This window comes from Myripristis murdjan, chromosome 11 (assembly GCF_902150065.1).
Source record: "Myripristis murdjan chromosome 11, fMyrMur1.1, whole genome shotgun sequence".
NCBI classification, from domain to species: Eukaryota; Metazoa; Chordata; class Actinopteri; order Holocentriformes; family Holocentridae; genus Myripristis; species Myripristis murdjan.
This window is the reverse complement of record NC_043990.1, coordinates 16812199-16834698: the sequence shown is the minus strand read 5'-3', so window position 1 is coordinate 16834698 and position 22500 is coordinate 16812199. Positions and strand designations below refer to the sequence as shown.

Sequence of the window (22500 nt, the reverse complement as noted above, 5' to 3'; positions counted from 1 at the left end):
ACTTGCTAAGTTCATACAGTTGAAACAGACTGTGTGATGATGAGTTTTTCTGTCATTCTTTCTTTCTTCCTTTTTCTTTCTTTCTGTTATGCATGTGGACACAACATGATATCACTCTTGGATGTAAAAAAGGATATGAAAAGTAGACCAGGTTAAAAATAGCACTTTTTATGAAGCTGAACCACATAGTACTACCACATGGAAAAAAGACCCGTTTCCACTAACAAAGCAATGTAGCGTGGAATAATTGATGAAGGATGCTGATAAGTGAAGGATGCTGGTGTTTTCAGACATGTGTGAGCCCAAGATAACATTCCTTCCTGCTCTGAGCACCTTGAACCTCAGACGGCTGATTCCTCACTTGTGGAATGGCAGATATGTTAGATTCCAGGAAAATGGGGTTGTGGTTGAGGAAGGCATTTCCTTTACATTATAATGATGTAAAGTTACTCAGTCTCTCTCTCTCTCTCTCTCTCTCACACACACACACACACACACTCAGTCACAGACATGTAGATACACACTCACTGCATTCTTCTGCCTCAACCAACCAAACAGCTGTCAGACAGTACGTCAGCCCCTAAAGCATTCTGGGAGCCACCGCCAGCAGAAATCAGCTGCTCATATCAGCTCTGTGACTGTGTGTGTGTGTGTGTGTGTGTGTGTGTGTGTGTGTGTGTGTGTGCCTGCGTGTGTCATATGTATGATAAATGATGAGCCGTGTATTATAGGAAATGTAATCACTCATAGAATTACAGAATAATTTCCATGTCATAAAGAGAAAGCAAATACCTAAGGCCTTGTAATTACCATATTCCCTTATATCTGTTTATAATAGTTCATTTTGATAAAGGAATAATATTGACAACTAAAGGGATCCTAGTTCAGCAGTAACTACAGTATAGACACATAATTATTTTATGATAATTGTGTTTGAGATTTTTTTTTCTTCTCACAATCACACCCTTTCTGGGATGTCATTGAGGAACTTGGCACTTAGTCAGGAAATGTTCAAGATTTTTTTTTTTTTTCTGTCTCCATAAATCAACCTTAAAATGGTTTTACTAACATGCATTATTTATTAGTATACAGTATTGTGGTAGTGGCAACAGTTTTGTGTTAGTTGGCTACTTGCAGTCTTGTTGTTTAAAGATTTGTGCTTTACCCACTGGGCCAACTCCCAATGTAGTGTGCAAGAGATGTTTGGTGGAAGTTTAACTTACAGTATTTTGACTAGCTCATGAAAATAGGCTTAAGGGCACACTGTGTATGTTAGCATATCCATCTCTGAATTTAATCATCATGGAGTTGCACAATTATGTTGCCAGTTTCACTTTTTTAAATTCCTCTGTTAGTAGCAGCCAGTGGTTCATGTGATTGGGCTGGTTTATGGTGGATTTGTGTATCTTAATTCCATGAAACTACTGACAGATACTCATAAAAACTAAGTGATCTCAGTGGAAAAACAAAACAAAACAAAACTGTGAGAGTTACTCACCATAACAGAAGTATGTCCAGTATAGCGCCAACATCTGGTCAATACACATAGCCTGTCTCGCTTAATGGAGAGCCATAGGATCCCACTCTCCAAATACAGGTTGCAGTGGCATCAGCTGCAGACACTTTTACCAGAGAAATGCTAGCAAATGCAGCAAAGTTTTAGAACCTATACCCCTAAATACACACATTTGAAATGTCTAATGCCAAAAACTGGATGTGCAAGCCATGAGTATTTAGAAGTTATCTGCTTGAAATTGCTGTCAGTCAGTCATATCTGGTAACTGGTAAACTGCAACCTGTAGAATGAATTGCCCAGCAGTCATCTCTGAAGTGCTGGACCTCTCTAAGGAGTTTTATTTTCGTTTTTTCACAACTCTGAAGGGTTGCTTGGTGTTTGTGAGTGCTTGTTTAAAGAGTTGGAAGAAACAATCGGGTGGAATCACAATCCTTAGAGGCATTTTGAAGGAAAGCTTTTGCTGATTCCAGCTTTTGAACCTAGCACTTGTGGTTCCTCAGTCTAAGGCCACTCTCAATGAAAAGACCTTGACTCTGCAACAGCAAGCGTAGCTGTCTGTGTAATACAGTAGGCACTGGATTTGGGACTGGCCAGCATGCTCGTGGGTGGACACCATCTTCTGATTACTCTAGGCAGGAAAGAAAGGAAAAGCTGGGAAAAAACACACAAAAGAACATGAAGTGACAGTTGAGTGGACAAAAGTATTCATACGGTAATTACACAATCACATAGTCAAGTACAAATAAGCACTCACACACAAAACGCTTGTTAGGCATGTTGTACCATCATCATCTTTTAGATCAACACACACACACACACACACACACACACACACACACACACACAAGCACACAATTGAGCAGCAGCTTTGCACTCATTCACCCATTGCTGCTGCTGTTACGACACAGAGTGGAATAGCAGGGCTGCCACACAGAGGACTGTAGGTTTCTCTTAGTAAGAAATGGTACTCCCTTGCTCAGTCACTCATAGTGCACCTAGAAAACTGGACAGTCATTTGTCTTGGCAAAGTGTCCCAAGGAAGACAGTAAAAACCCTACATGTTAACTCATTCACTGTTGACATACACCTCAGAAATCAGTTTGATTTCTCAAATCCCAAGTAAAAAAGAAACCAGGTTTCCATAATTTGGCAAAGGGATTAAGAGAAACCCAGATAGCACAGGTAGATTTCTGGGCCAACAGCTTTTTACATGTGTGCATGTGCAGGAAAAGACAACAGAGAAGAAAACTTGTTCTTTTTGATCATTAAATCATATTTAATAAGTTTATATTAACATTAGCACAAACAAAAACAAAAAACAAATAAAACAAAACGAACAAACAAACAAAAAAAAATCTGCCACAGCTTGTTTCACTGATTACTGTTCTACCTCATGTAAACTGGGGTTTTTGAATAATCGGAGTAAGGCGTAATAGGATTTCCTGCCTTAACCTGGTTACTCAGTAATCTGGTTTCTTGTGTGCAGTCAAACTTAGCCACTCTGTGTTTCACCTCTGGCTTTCAAAGAGTGAGCTAGACTCTCTCTCTCTCTCTCTCTCTCACACACACACACACACACACTAATGGATACAACAGAGGAAAAATTCAAACCACAATTTAAAGTGCATAGGGTTTGAACAGACATGCTGACAGAAAATAAGCCCCCCCACCACCATCCACACATCCACACTCTCTCTCTCTCTCTCTCTCTCTCTCTCTCTCTCTCTCTCACACACACACACACACACACACACACACACACATACACTCTCTCTCACACACACAGTGCAGCACTGGAGCTGTCTGCTCCAATCTGTTTAGCAATTCAATCAGCCCTGCACTTAATGTGGTTTACACTGAACCATTCCCGACTAATTTAACCTGTCTGATTTCTGGATTGTACATGATGGATGGAGACAAAGAGTTTAGCAGTGTGTGTGTGTGTATTAGTGTGTGTGTGTGTGTGTGTGTGTGTGTGTGTGTGTGTGTGTTTTGTCATTGGTGCCCTTTTCAGCTTGAAATGTTGAGGTAGAGTTTGTAACTGGGCATTACTCTGATCATGGGAGCAGTTGTGAGGAACAGAGAGGAACGTAGAACCAGTGGGAGATGATTATGGATTCCCCTACGGACTATTTTGCACTATATTTTGGTCATTTAACCCTGGCACACTGACTGACTGACTTTGAAGGCTTTCTTTTATCTATAATAGACAATATATGTCTGTAGCTCTTTTGCATAAAAAGACCACTAAAATTGTAGGAGATGCCACACTGCAATGAGAAGCAGCCAGTTAGGCAGGCCTTCAGAATTAACTGTATCATTACTTTTGGTTAGAATTTCAGCCATATTTTTCAAATAGCAAGCCAAGCGGCAGTCAAGTGATTCTGATGGTGCAGATTCACCTGGAATACGTAAGGCCGTCTGAACCTGAAACAAGCTGGGGATTGACTCTCATTGATAGAACAGTTTCAGAAGTTTAAACTACTGAATGTCAGCAATGATTTTGTATAAACCGAGGGACATAATCTATAGTATAAGCACTAATACTGGTTGGGCCCTTTGTTATGAATGGAAGCATATGTCTTAGTTTCTGGATGATGAATAATAACTTGCACAACAGTAAATAGGGTTCTATTTGATATTTCACATATTTCAATTTATATCTGTAATCTTTAGATTGGATTGGATTACTGATAGACAAATTCATCATAAATGTGATTACATTACATTTTCTCCTTTGTACGTACACGCCACTGTATAAAACTCAGCACAAATGAGTTTAAATTCAGATTTTCACAAAATCCTTCCCTTTTAAATTGTGTCTGCTCTACCAAACAGTTCAGAGTGATTTTTTTTTTTAAATTGTTGCAATAGAGATGTAACAAGCAACAAAGGACAGTTTTGAACTGAAAACAATGCACTCACATGGTCAGCGCCACAGCCCATTGAGCCACCAGGACCGGCCAGAGGTTGTCCTTTTAAACAGAGACTGCAGTACAATGCAGCGTTGCAATGCAATATTTTTCCGGATGGATGTCACTTGGGACTGTCTCCTCAGCTGCTGATTGGACTTGGCACCAGCTGCCACTGTCTACATTGGTTGGTTATTTATCAACCAGTCGTACCACAGTGCCATGAGTGTTTGTAATTGGCTGCAGTGGCCAGTTGAACCCTCCTTGCAGGAAAGTGATGTAAGTGAGGTCTGTCGTGATCACTGATACATTTAAGACCTTGCCCCTAAAGCTGACATTTTTGACTATGTAGTCATCTATAAGAGTGTCACGTAGCAGTTTTGTTTTCCTTCAAAGTGGGTACAGTTTTGGAATAAACTCCTCACTCACCACTTGTTTGTGTCCTGCTGTCCCCTCCCTCCTCCTATTCTCCTCCTCTTTTTTCGCTGACATTTTTCAGCTTCCCAGACTCCCCGCTGTGCCTGGCTGGCTGAGCCAGTGTTGTCTTCCCAGTGAGTTTCTATCTGCCTCTCCTCCGCCACCATCTGTTTCTCTCTCACTCTCTTCCTCTCTCTTCTCCCTGTCTCCCTCTCTTCTTTTTGTCTGTCCTCTGTTCTCTCCATCTGTCTTTCTATCTATCAACTCTGGAACTCTTCCCCTTTCTGTCGCTTTCTCACCATTTGTCACTCTTTGTAGCCCCCTTTCCATCTCTCTCTCTGTCTCTCTCACTCTGTCTCTCTGTCTCTCTCTCTCTCTCTCTCACTCTCTCTTTTCTTTTCTTATCTTTCTCCCCTCTCTCCCTCGCCCTTTTATTACCATACGATGGATTCCTTTGCCAGTTGGTGTCTAGTAATCCACAGTCACAGCCCTGTCCATCCCTTTCCCTCTCTCTTTCATACTATCTTTTCTGTTCTCTCTTTTATATTCATATTCACAACCACCCCCCCGCAACGCCCCAACACACACACACACACACACACACACATTACAAATCTAATTTCACACAAACCTGTGTGTGTGTGTCTGTGTTTGTGCATGCGTGCTTAAGTTAAGCCTAGTGCTTTACTGTAGCCAGCCACAGAAACATTTCCCATGCCTGCCATACCAGACATTCTCTCTCTCTTTCTTTCTCTTTCTTTGTTTGTGTGTGTGTGTATGTGTGTGCGTGTCTTGCTCTCTGTGTGTATGTGCGTGCATGTCTCTCTCTCTCTCTCCCTCTGATATCATATCTCATTTACACTATAGCTCTCAATCCCTTGCAGAACAGGGTCATTGTGCATGCCAGAAAGAGCGTACATGGAGTGGTATATCCTGTATTTAATAATGTAACACACACACACGTGCAGTCAACCACACGATTCACCATAAATCTTCTTTAGTCTACCTTAAAACACTTTCCCATATAAAATTGCACACACACACTCCTCCCCATCTCTTCCCGTCTCTCCGATCAGGTAAGAAGTAGGTCAATAGGATGTTTGAGGACACCCACTGCACCTTTCCCAATACACTCATGCTCTTGCTCTCTCTCTCTCTCTCTCTCTCTCACTCTCTCTCTCACACACACACACACACACACACAACAGCTGAAGAACAGCAGGGAACATGTTTCTCGCATCCCCGTATCATCCCCATCACTCCACCACAACCTCCCTAATTAGTCCCACAGAGTGTGTGTGCACTGTCTACAATCAGTGAGTCTGTCTCTGATGCCGGTGTGTGTGGGTGTCTGCGTGAGTTGGCTTCTTGCACTTTTGATGTCTTTAAAAGATGCTCTGGTGTTTTTGTGGATACGACAGGTCCTGTTTATGATGATGACCTTTATTTGTGTAACACTTTTCAAAACAAGAGGCACTGCATGCTTTGCAGGCAATAAAACAATAATATATGAAAGGTACACGTTGAAAGAAGAACAGTAGAAATGTCAGACGTGAATTAAATGCAGGGTTAAAAGGGATGAAACCACATAAAAGTGGGCAGGAAATTGCTGTACGTGTTTAAAATGCCTATTTAAACTTAAATAAAAAAATATGGGTGTTCATGGGTCTTTCACAAAATGCATTTAGGCGCTGACCCATTTTGGTCCCTGTTATTGCATGGTGGCATTAACAGAAAATGACGACTATAAGGTGAGTCCTGCACTTTCAGTTCACAGGCAATTTTATGTATTATGTACACAGAGGTAAATCTATTTGCTTTTGTGTAAAGTCAGGCATTTCTATGTGATTACTTGCAGGCCTGCTGCCTACATTAGTTCATTATTTCATGCATTTCATGCGGTTGACTTTATCAGTCAAATGATATTATTTCATTAACTGTCAATCTGAAATCACCATCACCACTCACATGCACACATTAGCACCACAACTTAACTAGACTCATTATCAGATTTTGCTCCATTTGAGACAAGATGTGAAAGCTGCATATGTGCTTTTGCATCCAAGCTCAATTGTGTTTCTTTGTTCTTCATTTTTTCCGACTGTTTAAGTTTTTAGCGCTGTGATGTGTACATTACGGACATCTGGAGTTGGTTGGCTTAATACATTTTGCTGCTGAGACTTCATCATTTTGGTGTATCCCGTCCCAGAGTATGCAACGTGGAGCTCCTGCTCTGAAATTACAAGGAAGGCAAAAACTGTTTTTATCTTGTTTAGTTATTTTCTAACTTTTGTTGTTTTTTTTCCACCAGGGAGTGCTGAGTCGCTGAGTCAAAGCATTGCATTCTGGGACTTTCTCGAATGGGCTGTACCACCCGCTGACAAACCAGGGGGGGTCTGAAGGAGCTCTGTTGAATGAGGTAAGAAGAACTCCCCCAACCCCACCTCATCTTCACAACAGCACACGCGCGTACACACACACACACACACACACACACACACACACACACATACCCACACATACACCAATTTTCTGCTCCCAAAAGTCACACTCAGACTTGGTATTTTTATCATGATATTAATGTGAAGGATGGCATTTGGTTTTGGACTTTGGTTTTTCCCTTAGATCTTGTTTTCCTCTCAGCTCATGGGACACTTTATTGTTGAAGATGAGATACTTAACTTTGTGTATAGCTGGAAGCCAACTGTATATTATTGTTCAGCATTTTGTTCAATTTCAGGTTATGCTAGGTAAGGCACTGTAAAATGCATTGGTTCACTTCCCGCTGCTGAACAGCTGCCCACCGTGCTGGTATTTCAGCTTAAGACTGGTTAGTCATACTGTCATTTAATTTGATCTAATAAATTGTGTCATTGAGGCCTTTTCAGTCCTGACTGTTCTCTGTAGCCAAGAGCCTTGTTTTGCTAATAAACCTGTCACACTGGCCGTGGCACCGATCCGTGTGAAGTAAAGTGCATTTGATTTTAATGTGACTGAAGTGGGAGCTCATCGCGTGTACACTCTGCACTTTACCAGGGGGCTTCCTCTCTGTGTACCAGTAGCTTTGAGTCACAGCACATTGCTACAGTATGGCTGGGATTAAACTGTTAACTCTGTCTTATTCTAAATAATGTGTTTGACAAAGCAATATGGCAGATGACTTTAGAGGGTAAATCATCGTGTCAATTCATCGCACAAGGGTTAGGACGATGAGGAAGCCTCGTTCAGTTATCAGGATGAGGACAGCAGGCCTCGGTTAAATAAGGTAACTGGGTTTGTTTCCTATCCGAGCTGTGATTGGAGGAGAGGGAATTTTGAGGGTAAGGGTAAGCTAGTCTGCCTGGTGACAGCTCTTTTGTTTACGAAGCTGTATCTTCGCTCTCTGTTGGAGCATTGTGCATACAGTAGCACCTCCAGGATTAAGTTAGCGAGGGGGCTTCGAGGGAGAGTGTTCACTTCCTCGGCAAGGTTGAGCTTGTCAAGGAAGAAAAATACCCCATAAATGATGTCTCTGTCAGGGCTGAGGGAGGGGTAAGGCAGGAGACATATGAAGCACTTGTCGAAGTTTTGAACATTTATCATAGTTGCTTCTCTGGCCTATATTTTACTCCTTTGTGTGTTTGTGTGTGTGTGTGTGTGTTTGTTTGTGTGTGTGTACACAGCATATTCTATGTGTGCTGAATTACTTTCTGTACAAAGCAGCTATTTTAAGCGTTTTTAATGCAAAGTGAGAAACATGCTCCAACCACTTGGAGATTTTCTCTGTATTACTCTCAGCTCATGCATCCTTTTTCTGTGATATTATTGATACCCGGTGGAGACTCTCTTTTTGCTTCACGGCCCTCCACAGGGAGGTGAGATCGCAGGGTTGGCTTGCAGAGCAACACCCTTGAAGCTACTAGCGATTGTCTTGCCCAAGGACATTTCAGCAGGGCAAAGGCTTGCTGTTACAAGTGTTTCAACCCAGGCCTTCTGGTTGTACAGTGTCTCTGTTCAGGAAAGCATTATCCCAGTGAGTCAGAGAAAAATATTTTCAGCTATATCCCCAAGACAGTTGTTCAGAATTGAAAGGGACTGTAAGTGTTCACAGCTGAGATCATCAATAGACCCGAGTGACTTAAACTAAGATCATCATCTACTGATCTTCTCCAGGAATCAACGTGGAAACTGAGAGACTAGTGTTTGAATTGACTCAGGCTGTCAAGATGCTAATTGCCAGGTCAGTTTCAAGGCAGCACTGATGTCCTGCGATGTGCATCAACACGCATCAGCATGGTCCTGATATGCTAATTCAAAATGCTCCATTCAGCCATAATTCAGACGTCAACATTGCAGACATCCAAAATGCTATGTTAACCTTTTCTGTGGACAGTAGTACAGCCCCTCAGCAGGTGAGACATAAAGATATTGACAAGGAGGAGACAATTTGGTAAATTGCTAAATTGAAAATAATTACGCTGCAGATTCTTTCTTACCAGAAATGGCCACGTGAGCAGATTAGGTAGCTTCTGATTTACAAAGCAGTTTATAGGAAAAGCAAGCAGTGAAACTTGTTGATGGTCCCCGAAAGTGTTTTCTTCTTGTTTATTGCCTTCACTCTTTCCCAGCGGAAACATGCTTTGCAGGGTGGGCACAGGCAATAACAGAAACCCAAAAATCTCTTTACTCAGAAAACTCTTAACAAAATTGGGCAGCATCATTAAGATTAGAAATCCAGTAGCACAGGATATTGTGCAAAATAGTTCAAGAAGTTGGGAGAATGCAGAAATTAAATAAACATGGGGTAAATTTATCCTTGAATCTAAATCAGGAGCTCCATTGTACAAAATTTCTAAACATGCAGTAACATTAAGTGTCATTGGTGTAGTTTTAGTCAGTGCCAGTTTAGAGCTTCTTTTTTTTATGAGATTTATGAGTCTATCTTCTGTGCCACCAAGGGGTAAGCCATCAACAAGCCTGCGGATAAGGGGTGATTATGTGATTGTGTTTGTGTCTGAGACATATTGGAGTTTCTCAGGAGGGGACAAAACAAGTGATCACAGAAAAAATTGTTGTACAGTGATACTGAGGGAGCTAAATACAGGGGAATTTCACTCAGTATTATAGGTTCTTTTCTAAGCACTGATGCTTTCTTGAGAACAGGATATGGGTTCAGACTGAGCACATTCAAAGTAGGGCTGAGCAATTAATCTAAATGTTATCAAAACTGCAATACTGACATTACAATTTTTTTTGCTAAGCGTAAAATTTGTGAGATTATACCATTATAAATGAAGTATTGTGGTGCTACAGAAACACTCTGGCCTAGAAATTGTATTCTCCAGACATAAGAAAACATGTTTGCTTGTTACAAACTTTTATCACAGTAGATTAAAATTATGCAAAAATATCATTCTCACTAAAATTTTGGTCTTTTTGTGAATAATATCGCAATCCCAATTCCTGTCAAAAACGTTTGCAATAAGATTTTTTTTTTTTTTTAACCATATCATTCAGCCCTAATTCAAAGCAGGATTTAGTTGATTTGCTGCTTGAAAGCCTCACTGACAAAATTTGAGCTGTTTTCAAATTCTGTTTCACTTGATGTGGATAGATAGATAGATAGATAGATAGATAGATGGATAGATAGATATACTTTATTGATCCCAACCAGGGAAATTCTGGTGTTCCAGCAGCAACAGTAGAAACATATAATAAAGTTAAATAAAATAGAATAAAAGCTAAATACATACAATAAAGACTATAAAGGCTAAAACTAAAAATATACAATAAGGGCTAATCTAAGAAAAAGAGATATGAGATGTGAAATATACGAATGAATATGAAATATACAGATGGAATTGAAGTATAGACATGATTGCATAGATAAGGAGAGTTAGCATGAAACCCAGAGAACCAAGAACCAAGTGGCAGAACCCGACGGTACTGGGATTCAGGAACTAACCGACTTGATTCGGCCTCTTGAGGAATCACCACTTCCCCTCCAGTCTGAAAAACAGTGTGAATGTATATTAACCTAGGATGTAATATATAGATAATAAATAATAAATAAACGGTTAAAGTGCTGGGTAATGGATAATAAATAAACAGTTAAGGTGCTGAGTAGTGGAGTGGAGTGGAGAGCACCTTTGCCAATAAGCCACGGCTCCACCTTCAGGTTTTCTCCATGATCAACATAGTCAAGAGCATTTATTTGTGTGAGTGTGTTTTCTCCATCAGATCCGTCAAAAGAAGAACGGAAATTGGTCACAGCGTAGGATTTACTCAGTGACTGATTGAGCTTTCATCCAAAAAAAAAAGCCCATTAGGAATAAACAGGTCAGACTAATGTCCACTCCTCGAGCCTAATTGGCTTGTTGTATTAAATGTTCACGGCTGATCACTGTTCGCCGTGTCTGTTTAAAAACTCTGCTTATGCACTCAGGCCGTGTGCACGCTACTAACCTGCTTTGAAGCGAGGTTTGTAAGTAAATCTAATGGACTCATTCTTGGTGACACCCGCTTGTGAATGAGGTGAATTTGCCTCTCATGTCTTTTCTTTGGAGTGGAAACGGCGCTGCTCCCTGTTGTTTTGTTACCTCGACATTTGGTGCCTAGCAATGGGAAAAGGGAGTGCACTCTTTCCTCTCTAGTTTTCCTCCAGTCTATTGCTCTCTCACGCAAACATGCTTGTATAAGTGGATAGACACACACTCACACACACACAGGCACACACACAGGCACGCACACACACACATACATACACAGAGAGCACTCTCGTTTACCCCATAGGGAGCTGACAATTGGGAGAGTGCTGCAGATCCCCTGCTGGAATCTCTGTTTGTATCTCTCTCGCTCTATGTGTGTGTGTGTGTGTGTGTGTGTGTGTGTGTGTGTGTGTGTGTGTGTGTGTGTGTGTGTGCTGAGTGAAGTGTGTGAGGACACTAGTGCTGTTCTTCCCTTTTTCACACCATCAACCCCTTTTGCCAGTGCATCCAAAGAGTAAAACGTGTGTGTGTGTGTGTGTGTGTGTGTGTGCGTGTGTGCGTGTGTGTGTGTGTTTTTTGAGAGAGAGAAAGAGGGAACGAGGGAGGGGGGACATTGGTGCTATTCTTGGCTGGTTGGGGAAGTCTTGGCTCCCTGGCGTATGGGAAAAGTGCTCTTGGCAAGTCTTGAACCTAAGCATTCCATTATGCTGTCCTCTCCAAGCACACACACACACACACACACACACACACACACACACACACACACACACGCAAATACACACACTCACACCAAAAATACTGAAGTTCACATTTACATGCTCCTTCAGTAATAAACTGCCTCGTTTTGTTGCCTCTTGCATTCTGTTTTTCTCTCTTGCTTTCTGTCATGACACACACACACACACACACACACACACACACACACACACACACACACACACACACGCTGATAAAGAGGAGAACGACTCAGAGTGCAGTCTCAGAAGAGAGATTTCTAGTAGGCCACTACTACATTATGCCCCCAAGCCCCTAGCAACAGTTTAGCTGTCTTTCACTTGGACACACAAACACACACACACACTCTCTGTCTCTCTCTGTCTCTCTCTCTCTGTCACACACACACACACACACACACACACAGTCCCTGAATCAATTGCCTAAGGAGTGGGAGGTTGTCTGCATGACTTCTATCAGCTAATAGATCTTTTAACTCTCTCTCTCTCTCTCTCTCTCTCTCTCTCTCTCTCTCTCCCTCCCTCTCTGTCTCTGCTGTACCACTACAAGGTGACATCAGTGTCTCTCCCCCTATCTTTTTCCTGTGCCTCGATCACTCCCTCTTCTTCTTTTATGTGCCTCTTTTCTCCCGTCCCTTCCTCTGCTCTTCTTTTCTGTCCTTCCCTTCATCTCTCTTGCTCTCTCTCTCTCTCTCCCTTTTTTCTTTATCTCTTTATCTTTCTGTCCCACAACTCATCCTTACATAACTGCTGTCAAGCACCGAGAACACACACACACACACACACACACACACACACACACACGCTTCAAAATGCAAGTGGCCTTCTCGTCAAAGGTTGGGTCAGTGTTGAAATGGGGTCAGGGTGAAAGGGCTACACATAACAACCCACTAGACGACGTGTGTGTGTGTGTGTGTGTGTGTGTGTGTGTGTGTGTGTGTGTGCCACAAGTACGAAAACACATTTTTTTCATGCCTAATCCATGAGACAGCTGCATGCACGCTGAAGAATTTTACACACAAATGCATCAGGGTGTTTGCTGTGAACCACAGATACACACACACACACACAAACATACACAATATATATGCTGTAGTGATGCACATGCGCACACACACATACACACACACACACACACAGACACACACAGACACACACATACACACAAAACAGTCACTAGTCTTTCTTTAGTTTAAACAGGCCCACCCAGAAAATGTCACTGACATGGAATTTCCTTTCATCTGCATGTGTGTGTGTGTGTGTGTGTGTGTGTGTGTGTGTGTGTGTGTGTGTGGTAGCAGGGAGCAGCAGAGAGGCTGATGAATGAGTTGTTAATATAAATATATACACAAACTCAAGCTTGACATTAAAGTATAAGGCTTCACAATAGGGACAAAATTATTTGTATTTTGCATATTTTGTAGAATACTGAACTTGTATGATTTGTGACATTTTGTGTTTAATGTTGAGACGCTGATGCCGAGTTTTTCCTTGGTTTGAATATAATAACACTCCCTCTGGTACAACGTGATTGGTAGTCCAGGCATGGAATACCAGCAGACCTTGTCAGAGAAGATTTAGAGTGGGATGTTACTCTGTGTGTGTGTGTGTGTCTCACTGTGTGTGCATGTGTGTGTCTTTGTCCTCGCTGCATGAGTCCTGTGAAGTGCACATCATTTGCTGCTCTTGTAAATAGGCCTCAAAAGTCATTTGTCTCTAATTTGATCAAAAAAAAATCAAATGTCTTTGTGAGAAATCAACTTTTCCTAATTCCCTCAAAATAATTTATGACATTTGGATATTTGTTTGCATAAGAAAATAAATTAAAGGCTTTCAAACAGTTTGTCCCCCTGTGATACTAGCTGTGAATTTGTCTAACAAAACTGATCACAGAACAGCAGCTATTTAGTGCAAGCAGCAGTGTTAGCTTTTTTTTTTTTTTTTGGTAGGAAAATAATTATTTTTGCTGGAAAGTGGCAGCAGAATTCAGTGGATCCAGTCCCGTTTAAAAGAGAAACATGTGTAGATAAAAAATGGCCAAGTTTTAAACTTGCAGACTGTGACAAGGACTGTTATGTGAAAACCCCATGTATATTCTCCATAGAGAAAATATGCAGATGATGCAAGAAATTCATATCTGGGCAGAGGTGTGTAGAATCAGAATCAGAAATACTTTATTGATCCTCAAGGGGGAAACTGGGTCAGTTGCTCACATTTGAGAGAGAAAAAAATATATCGGCGTAAATTAAGTTATAAGGAATAGAAGAGGAAAAACGTTAGGTCTACGCACCATTCCTTTGTGAAGAGAACTAAGACAAGATTTTAAAGTGCTGTTTCTCCAATATGAAAAAAAAAACAGTAAATATAGGACATAAATATGACATAAAAGACATAAATATAGCCCTACTTAGAGTTGAATCTTTTGTTATCAATCATTTTGTATCGGAAATGTCAACCTTTTCTAATGGTGGCTATCTCACTTTGTAGTGCGACTCCTCAAAAAAAAAATTTCAGCAATTCATACAGAGAGAAATTCTGATGAGGCCCATGCGAAGTTGTTGTCTTATTTTGCTGCCATGCACTTGTTCCAGTTGATCACAAACTTGTTACAACACGGCTCAATCTCCTTTGGGTAATAGAAGCACACAATACAGGCGCAGAAATTGCCCAATTGACTGGAACCGTTTTTCTTTCTGGGAGGCAGACAGCAATCAGCACAGCTATTCAGCATGATAATATACATTTGATTATATAGATGGAAAGGACATGTTTGTAAGGGCGTGCGTTTTATCAGTGGCTTTTGTTATGTTCCCTGCACGGCGATGGTCTCAGAACAAGACACACCGCTGGGTTGCATGTGGACACTTGTAGAGTGTGTGTGCATGTGTTAATGTGTATGCATGTGCATGGCCGCGGAGTTTGTTTATTTGGACAGCGGCTGCTCTTTCTGTGTGTCTGTCTGTGGCATGTATGCGTGTTAGTGTGCACCCTGTTGGGCCTGTAGGGTGTGTGTGTGTGTGTAGCGCTGCAGCCTGTCTCCCTTTTTTGTCTGTGTGTGCCTTTGAAGAGACAGAACAGCAGCCCCAGACAAGGCCACACGCTGAGCAGTCGCCCACATCTCCTCCGTCCACACAATGCCCATTCATGCCAATTAGTGCAGCCTGCCTACCGATGCCCCATTCCAGCTGGGGATTTCACCTTCAGCACACACAATGCCCAGCAGTTTGCTTTTCTGTCCTAGACGCTGACACATGTGGACGCCGTGAGGGACAAGTGTGTGTCTGTGTGTTCTCTTTTTTCTCTTGCTCTAAAAAAAAAAAAAAAAAAAAAAACACCCTTTGAAATCTGGATGGCTGTCAGATGTCATGTTCTAACAGAAAATTAGCACAAAAAAAGGAAAAATGCCCCAAAAAACTGTTATAATTATTATAGTTATATATTCAAAATGATGTTTGTTGTAATATTTTGGGCTAATTTCCAGGTCATTTTCTTGTTTCTTGTTATGTTCCTAATTGCCTTTTTCTCCCTGCTTTTTTTTTTTTTTTTATGATATCCTGTGAATTTGCTCAGCTTTCAAAGGGTTAGTGGTGTGTTTTTGCGCACTCACAGGCACACAAGCAGCAGAAGACGCAGGAGTAGTAGAAGTGAGTGTATGTCCCTTGCCGTTCGTCCTGCTTGCACAGTGTGGCGCTCCTCAGAGTCACACGTCCCACATCTGTCAGCCTGTCCTCAACCTCACCTCAGCTAATCACTATCACGCTGTCAGCAGCCCAATCAGATTCCCCACTTGCATTTCTCACCATGTGCAACCCACATGAAAGGCAATAATGGGAGCACAAAGACTAGGTATGATAAACAGCGAAAAGGGTTTGCTTTAAAATAGCATCACTAGCATATTAGACATTTTTTGCAAGTCATTTTGCAAAGAGTACTAACACACCTTGTCAGTGAATAAACGATGCTATTCGCTTCACCAGGCAGCTTTATGCTGTATTTTATAATGTACTGTAAAGTAGATAATCAGTATTGGAAAACATCACCGTATAGCTGCAGCAGTATTACATTCTATGGGTTAGTTGTTCATGTAATGCAGGTACATTAAGATACGTAAAATACTACACAATATGTCATGTTGGGGAAATAAATGAATTTGTAACTGTGGAAATATCTCTGATGATGAAACCTGCATTTTGCATTATTGCGGGCATTGAAAAGCTAATCTCTGTTGTCCCTTAGTGACCTCGCAATTTCCACTGTAACTGTATATAAAAATCATTGCATGACATTATATTTTTGTTCGATGATTGACGATTTCACACCTCTCTCTCAAGGGCTTCTTCCCCCCATGTTTTTCTTTTGCCTTTTAAAACTGAATGGCATTTCCCTGCACGACTTGGAGTGTTTTTCAAGCAGAATTTAATTTACTGCCACAAGAGGGAGACAAATGACGCAGAACCAGGAAGTTCCGTATTGCAGATTTTCCTTTACGAGTGCAAGTTAAAAGCTAGACAGACATTCCTAGAGTCAACAAAGTGTCTCATTCCCTGTCAGGGGAGTAGCTGCATCCTGCACATTGTTATGATGCATATTATGTATCACAGTCTTGGCCCTGTAACAGCTTGGGGAGACAGTTTTTTTTTTTTTATGTGTACAAATGCTAATTAGCTGTCCTAGTTCATTATGAAAATACGTATGCAAATTCCTCATATTTGAATTTTTAAATCTGTTGATACTCCTTAATGCATGTTAGTGTGCCATGTGCAAGGAAGCGAGACTTGATATTTGGATGGGCGGTTTAGATAACTAGATGGATGGTGTAATGGATGAATGGATGTGTGTGTTTGAATAACTTTTTCCCGTCTCTCTCTCTTTTTTTCTCTCTCTCTTCTTTTCTGTCTCTGATTCTGTGTCTCATTTGAATTCTTCAGAGGGCTCCATTATAAAAAATTGAATGTTTCTCTCTTTCTCTCCCTGTCTGCCCACCCTCCCCTCCTCTTTTTCTCGCTCTCACTTCCTTTTGTGAAGTGACACACATTCTCCAAGCAGGATTATACATTGTCTTTGAAATGATATTTGGGTGTTTGTGTCTGCATTTGTCCTTGAATGAGCATGTTGGACATTTGCCTGCATATTTGTGTATCTGAATATTGGTGATGGTGTGTGTGTATGTGCGCCTGCGCGCGTGCGCGCATGTGTGTGTCTGTGCTCACATGCATGCGTGCCCACGTTTATGAGCTTTGTATGTGTTTGAAAGTAAGAGAGTGTAGAAGAGTGTGTGTGCTTGCATGCATGTTTGCATATTGTGTAGATGTGTATTTGTGTATCTGTGTGTTTGTGTATGTGTGCGTGTATGTGTGTGTACTCAGTAGGATTATACAGCAATAGAGGGGCTTAGCAGTGATTTGCCCATCCATTCCACTCCCTCCCTAATCCTACACACGCACACACACTTCTTTGTACGTTTGTGTGTGTGTGTGTACATGAGTGTGAGTAGCAGGGATCTAATAGTGTGTGTGGATTAATAGGTTTGTGAATGGGATGCGGCTTGGGCTGGAGTAGCACACTACACTGCCAGCAAGTTACACAGGCTGGCAGAGGGTTTGTGACAGAGGTACTGAGAGAGAGAGAGGGAGAGACAGAGGGAGGGGAGAGAAGGAACAAGTGGAAAGAGAATGCAAGTCAGTAACAGAGACATAAAAGGATAAAGAGAGAGATTTGTAGACCGTATACATGACCCAAGGTTCAGAGAGCACTGATAAAATAATAATGCAATCATCATGAAAGACAATGGATGATAGATAATGAATGAAAGGTTGGTGTATATGTTGTGCTTAAGCCTTGATAAAGTGATTGTGCGTGTGTGTGTGTGTGTGTGTGTGTGTCTGTCTGTGCATTCTCTGTGTGATCTCTGAACATTAGACAGCTCCTAACCTTCTGTCTCACAGGCTTGCACACACACACACATTGACGTGTACACACATATACACACAGAGACAGATGGAAAGACATGGATAAACAAGAGAGCCGAGAGGCTCGCAGACAGAGAAAAGAAATAGAGACAGAGAGGAACAGAGAGTGGAGGAGGGCGGGGGTTGCCGTTGTCATAACCGCAGTGTGTGTGAAGTTTGCGTGGGCGATTGAGAGTGTGTGAGAGATGGCATGTGTGTGTGCTTGCGCACAGAGCTTTCTGATATGTATATGAGTACATGTACACACACACACACACACACACACATATATACATATATATATATATATATATATATGCTTTTCATCTTTTTATCAGTTCAGCTGCCGAGACTGTTCTCCGCTTCATAGAAAGACACTTGGAAAGAACAAAAATGAAAGACAGTGTCGGAGAGAGATACTTCATGTCCCCAGTGTCAGCAGTGCCATGTTTGCACTGAGAGAATTCAGCATTCAACATGTCAGTGTTGCTTTGATTTGTGTTATCTCTGATTATTGACCTGCAGTCAGTATTTCTGTTGTTATATGACAGAATCCAAAGCCTCTTGCTCCATTTTTCATCTTTTATTTATGTGTAAAATACAGTTATTCCTTTTAAAGTCTCTTTTCTGCAATATGGTTACTTTTCAGCATGCGCATCTCCATCGAGCTGTGCAATCTGCTGTCACCACCAGCATCCACACATTAATTCCACATATCCTAATATTGACAAATGCCTGCAGGCAGTTCTCTTCTTGAAAACTATGACCCTCGACAGAGAATATTACAGAATCCATTTTGACATATTTGTATACCTGACAGGATGTTAAATGTGCATTTAAAAGTGAAAACATTCCACCCAAGTAAAATTCAACTTAATCAGACATAGGATTTAGTTAAGTTATGTGCTTTCAAAATTCCTATACTAGTTTTCTTCCCATGAACTTGAATAATGAAGTGAGTCCAGACACAGTTTTAATCCCATAGTACTTCCACTTACCAAATATCATGAATCAGACATGTAAATCATGAGGAGGTGACAGGTTTGTGGAGAAATTTTCAAGTTTTAAGACAAATGAAACATGGATTTTGTTTCTAACATCCAACCAAAACAGGTTTCTCATTCAAAAATGTCTTTGAGGGGGATTTGTTTCAGCAATGTTTATAGAAAATGTATATTTATGCGAGTCTAGAATGTTGGAAATGGAGTGCAGAGCTCGCTTTGCTTTTGGAAATGAATGGAGGAGCGTTCACAAAGTCTGAAGCAGGGACGCACCACTCGCACATATTTTAAATGTTTTGAACCCAGTACATTTGGATATACACACATACCAAGCTAATTAAAGAAAGAAAAGTAGCCTATGGAAAGAGAGACAGAAAATCGCCTCTCAAATGGTTAAAATTTCTCATAACTAATTCTCTCTTTTCTCATCTTGTTGTGCTTGTTCTCCACTCCCACCCCCTCTATCTCTCTCTCTCTCCCTCTCTCTTTCAGTGCTTTCACTTGACTGCACATTGTAAACAAACCCACACAAATGAATTATGATTAAATGCCGAGAGGCTCCAATTAGCTACCAAGGCAACAGACGAGTGTTGCTGTGCACTTGAGGTCAACTGACAGAACGAACTGAAATGGGAAACAAACATACAGTCCAGTGCAGTCTGTCGGTCTCTATGTCTCGGTTTGGCTATCTGTCTCCATCTTGTTTTTCTTGTGTTTTTCCCTCTCTTTCTGTTTCTTTCTCTGTCTCTCTCTGTCATACTCCCCCAGTCTTCAGTAATAACCCACAGTATTTTTTGTATAAATCTCTGGCTCTTGTGCTACTCCCTGTTTCAGAACGCTATAACACAATAGTAGTTTAACACGCACCATCATGCCATCAAAACTCCATGACAGCTTTTCCATTTTCTATTGCTAAGGTAGGTCAAGGTTCCCAGTTAAAATCCTCTGTAGCACATGAAACGATGCATTTTATGTTTTTGCATGAGCGGCGATAGCCACCGTGGCGCCCCCTACAGAAACTCAAACTTCATCAACGGCAAATCCAAAGAACGCGACGTCACAATTCTGTTTGATTGTCATCCAACTTTTCTTTGGACTTTTACTGCCCCGTACCACATTGAAAACAAACTTTAAAACCTAGTCTGCCTTGTGGTAGTTAAATAGTCCATGAATAACCCAAGTTGAACATTGGATTGATAACAAGCTGACAGGAAGACCAAGCAGCACAAACAGGATGTCTTTTTAGTGCATATTTAGACCCACCAGGTCTAGTGGGAACAATTATGATTCTGTGTGGCTTCATTTGTGTGTGCATGTGTATGTGTGTCTGTGTGTGGGCTGATGTGTAAATGTCTTGTGACTGAGTGCTCGCTACTTCCCTTTTGCGTGCTCCATCTCCACGCATTGAGGAGCACATTTCATCTATATTTATTTCCAAATGGTCTTTTAACTAGGTCAGCTAACTAAGAGAGGTAGAGGCAGTTTCGGTGACATAATCAGTCATGACATCTAGTGGTCAAAAGGAGAAAGTGCAGCTTCTCCGATCCTGAACACAACTCTCAATCTGCAATGTGGCAAATTTGATGTAGGTGCTAGCGCTGTCTGTGTAAATATGTGTATCTGTATGATTGATCTGCAGTATATTCTCATGCCTCAGTGCTCCCTTATAGTTATTCTGTGTGTGTGTGTGTGTGTGTGTGTGTGTGGGTGTCTGAGTGTGTCTGTGAATGTGCATGTGTGTATTTACCACATGTGCATGCATATTAAATGTATGTACATTTGCATGTACATATGTGTATTTTATGTGTTTTTGTTTGAAGGCATGTATATGTGCAAGTTAAACACAGTCGGTCTTTTTCACTGTCTTCTCTTTCCCATACTCTCTCTCCCTTTCTCTCTCTCTCCCTCGCTCTTTATCTCTCCTATACTCCCCCTCTCTGCCCTTCTCACTGTAACACCCACCCACTCCGTCTCTCTCTCTCTTTCTCGCTCTCTCTCGCTCTCTCTCTCTCTCTCTCTGTCTCTCTCTGGTCTGTCTCTCTCTCTCACTCTCTCTCTCTCTCTCTCTTTCTCTTTCTCTCCTTGTAAGCGGTCTCTGGGCATACAGCCAGCTGGCGTGTGTGTGTTTTTTGAATGAATACCTGATGAAGTTGGCTGAGCGGACCGTGGGAGGGGCGCTGTGTGTGTGTGTGTGTGTGTGTGTGTGTGTGTAGGGCAGAGAGTGTGGGAGCTCTGGCTCGCATTCAGCCCCTTGCATAACACACGTTGGAGCTCTGCATGCGGGACTCCCTCCCCGTGGGCGTGTGTGAGTGTGTGCTACCAATTTTGTGTGCATGTGCGTGTGTGTGTGTGTGTGCGCGCGCTGTGTGTCAGTGGTGGTGAGGGAGCTTCCTGCCTCGCTGTCAAGATTTAAGAGAGGGCTGCTGGCCCGGACAGTGTGTGTGGTGTCAGTGTGTGTGGCGTGTGTGTGAGTGTGTGGTGGTGGTGGAGGGGTGGGGGGACAGGCAGTTTGTAGCACAACTACACTGAATCTGTTTGGGATTTTCCGCTTGAGAGAGAGAGAGAGAGAGAGAGAGAGAGACAGAGAGAGAGAGAGAGAGAGAAAGAGACGGAGAGGGAGAGGGAGAGAAACTCAGGGTGCTTTGCAAGGGACACAGCAGAGCAGAGCGAGAGAGGAGAGGAACAAGGGAGGGAAGGAATAAGAGAGAGGGAGAGGGAGAGAGAGCATGCTGCAGAAGTGGGCTACTCCTGCTACCCTGGTAAGTACACTTCACACAGTTTTGTACTTGCTCTGAATGAAGTGTGTGCATGTGTCTATGTGTGTGTGTGTGTGTGTGTGTGTCCCGAGCGCTTGTCTAGTTGTATCACAGTATGTCGTGTGTAAGCTCGTACTGCGTCTGCCCTAGTTTTCCTACAATCGGCGTCGCTTGTTTCTCCCATTTGACCGTCGTCCTGAGGTGTTCCCCCTCTTCTCTTCTCTTCTCTTCTCTTCTCTTCTCTTCTCTTCTCTTGCACCCGTCTCTCTTTCTCGTTTTCACCTCGCACTGTGTTCTCACATTTCTGCCGTTACTCTCGTGGCTCTTTGCTCCTTTCCCTCTGTGTCCATCCGTCAATCTTTGTGTGTGTTTCTCTCTCTCTCTCTCTCTCTCTCTCTCTCTCTCTCTCCTTCACTCTCTTTCTCTCCCTCTCTCTCTCCTTTCCCTCCATCTGCCCCACCTCCCAACTGGGTTGTTGGGGGGGTTAGAAAGTGCAAGTCATGCAATGCTGCCTAAGTGTTTGTTTTCTGAAAGAGACTGTGTGTAATGTCTCTCTTTCGCATTCCCTCTCTGTTTCCCTCCCTCTCTCCCTGACACACACACACACACACACACACACACACACATGCGCGCACGTATTTTTACTCTATCTCTCATTCTTTTCCTAACACTTGCCTTCCACTTTGCCTTCTTCTTTTTACCCCTCCCTCTCCTCTCTTCCTGCTACTCTCCCTCTCTGTCTCCATCTG

The 22500-nt window shown here is 42.0% G+C and overlaps 1 protein-coding gene across 2 annotated transcripts in view; it reads left to right on the top strand.

Moving 5' to 3' along the window:
- atxn1a (ataxin 1a) overlaps nt 1–22500 on the top strand; it is a 112585-nt gene that overhangs the window by 67917 nt on the left and 22168 nt on the right. Inside the window, exon 3 of one of the 2 annotated variants that reach the window (XM_030063976.1) lies at nt 7157–7264. The gene's annotated coding sequence lies outside the window, so the exon portion shown is untranslated. Of the gene's footprint in view, nt 1–7156; nt 7265–21448; nt 21755–22500 lie in introns of those variants that run through there. The other variant, XM_030063977.1, reaches the window with a different exon arrangement.